The following is a 2,985-nucleotide window of genomic DNA, read 5'->3' as shown; positions in this document are numbered from 1 at the left end:
GGGGGGGGGAAAGAGGTACGCCACCAACACTGTTTATAGTGGGAGTGGTGTGCTGCTGACCTCAACTCGGGATGTTGTGGGTCGGTGGTCGGAATACTTTGAAGACCTCCTCAATCCCACCGGCACGTCTTCCACTGAGGAAGCGGAGCCTGGGGACTCTGGGTCGGGCCCTCCAATCTCTGGTGCTGAGGTCACCGAGGTGGTTAAAAAGCTCCTCAGTGGCAGGGCCCCAGGGGTGGATGAGATTCGCCCAGAGTTCCTTAAGGCTCTGGATGTTGTAGGGTTGTGTTGGCTTACGCGACTCTGCAATATTGCGTGGACATCGGGGGAAGTTCCCCTGGATTGGCAGACCGGTGTGGTGGTCCCCCTATTCAAAAAGGGGGACCGTAGAGTGTGTTCCAACTACAGGGGAATCACGCTCTTAAGCCTCCCTGGTAAGGTCTATTCGGGGGTTCTGGAGTGGTGAAGAGAGAGCTGAGTCAAAAGGCGAAGCTCTCAATTTACCGATCGATCTACGTTCCCACCCTCATCTATGGTCACGAGCTTTGGGTTGTGACCGAAAGAATGAGATCTCGGATACAAGCGGCCGAAATGAGTTTTCTCCGCAGGGTGTCTGGGCTCCCCCTTAGAGACAGGGTGAGAAGCTCGATCATCCGGGAGGGACTCAGAGTAGAGCCGCTGCTTCTCCACGTCGAGAGGAGCCATTTGAGGTGGCTTGGGCATCTGCTTAGGATGCCTCCTGGACGCCTCCCTGGTGAGGTGTTCCGGACACGTCCCACTGGAAGGAGGCCCAGAGGAAGACCCAGGACACGCTGGAAGGACTATGTTTCTCAGCTGGCCTGGGAACGCCTCGGGATTCCCCTGGAAGAGCTGGCCCAAGTGGCTGGGCAGAGGGAAGTCTGGGCCTCCCTACTTAGGCTGCTACCCCCGCGACCCGACCCCGGATAAGCGGAAGAAAATGGATGGATGGATTTTTAGATAAGATGTTTCTAATTTTAGTGATATTACGCAGGTGGAAGAAGGCAGTTCTAGTAACATTTTTAATGTGGGGGATAAAAGACATGTCCTGATCAAAAATAACACCAAGATTTTTAACATTAGAGCTGGAGAACAGATTAATACTATCTAAGGAGGGAGAAAGACTGAAAAATTAATTCCTAAGGTGCTCAGGTCCAAAAACCAAAACCTCAGTTTTGTCTGTGTTCAACAGAAGACAATTCAGGGTCATCCAGGTTTTTATGTCTTTAAGACATGCTTGTAGTCTAAGTAGCTGATATGATTCATTGGGTTTAATGGACAAATATAATTGTGTGTCATCAGCATAACAACAGAAACTTATCCCATCCATCCATCCATCCATTTTCTTTACCCGTTTGTTCCGTTTTGGGTCACGGGGGTCGCCGGTGCCCATGTCCAGCAATCACTGTGCGAGGGGCGGGGTACACCCTGGACAGGTCGCAAGTCCATCACAGGGACACATAGAGACAAACAACCACTCACTCTCTCATTCACACCTAGGGACAATTTAGAGTTACCAATCAGCCTAACATGCATGTTTTTGGTCTGTGGGAGGAAACCGGAGTACCCAGAGAAAACCCACGCATGTACGGAGAGAACATGCAAACTCCACCCAGAAAGGCCCCTGGACTGGGGTTTGAACCAGGGACCTGCTCGCTGAGAGGCAGGAAACTTATCCCATGTTGTTTAATAACTTTACCTAATGGAAGCATATATAAAGTAAAGAGAACTGTCCCAAGCACTGAGCCCTGAGGAACTTCATGACTAACTTTGGTGTATGAAGAAGATTTATTATTTACATTTACAAACTGGAATCTATCAGATATATATGATTTAAACCATTTTAGAGCCGTTCCTGTAATCCCAATATCATATTCAAGCCTCTGTAGTAAAATATTGTGATCAACTGTATCTAATGCAGCACTGAGGTCTAACAGGACCAGTATAGACACAAGTCCATTGTCTGAGGCCATGAGAATATCATTAGTTACTTTTACTAGTGCTGTTTCTGTGCTATGATGAGCTCTAAACCCTGACTGAAACTCTTCAAACAGATTATTTCTTTGTAGATGTTCACACAACTGACCTGCAACTATTTTCTCTAGAATTTTTGAGATGAAAGTTAGATTAGATATAGGTCTATAGTTGGCCAGAATTTCTGAATCAAGGTCAGACTTCTTAAGTAAAAGTTTAATTACAGCAACCTTAAAGCGCTGTGGTACATAACCATCCATCACAGACAAATTAAGTATATCCAAAATGTGGACATCATTTAGGGGAAATACCTCTTTAAACAGTCTGGTTGGGATGGGATCTAGCAGGCATGTGGATGGTTTGGATGAGGTTATTATTTTTGACAATTCAGGGAGCTCAACAGGACAAAAACTGTCCAAACACAAATCAGACTCTAGTGAAATTTTTAAAGTTGCCTCATTTGACAGGGGACTAGAGATAGTAGAAGGAAGGATGGTTTGAATTTTCTCTCTAATTTAAATAATTTTATTTATAAAGAATCTCATGAAGTCATCACTACTTATAGTTGTAGGGTTACATGGTTCAACAGAAATGGGACTTTTAATTAGTCTAGCAATAGTACTAAACAGAAACCTAGGATTATTTGTATTCTCCTCTATTAAAGATGAGTAATATAAAGTTCTAGCGTTACGGAGAGCTTTTTTATATAGCAGACTATCTTTCCAAGTTAAATAAAATTCTTCAACATTAGTAGAGCGCCATTTTCTCTCCTGGTTTCTAGATGCCTGCTTTAAAGTACGTAACACAGAATTGAACCAAGGAGCCAGTTTCCTCTGATTGATTACTTTCTTTTTCAGTGGAGCAATTTTATCAAGTGAAGTTTGCATTGAAGTTGTAAAATTATCAACTAGATGATCTAAGTCTCTGTTATCTGATGCATTACTCTTGTAGTGAACCTGGTCTGACCCTTATCTGACCTCAAATCTACCAGAT

The sequence above is a fragment of the Nematolebias whitei genome, chromosome 9 (genome assembly GCF_014905685.2).
Source record: "Nematolebias whitei isolate Nwh7 chromosome 9, NemWhi1, whole genome shotgun sequence".
NCBI lineage: Eukaryota > Metazoa > Chordata > Actinopteri > Cyprinodontiformes > Rivulidae > Nematolebias > Nematolebias whitei.
This window is presented reverse-complemented; position numbering follows the sequence as displayed.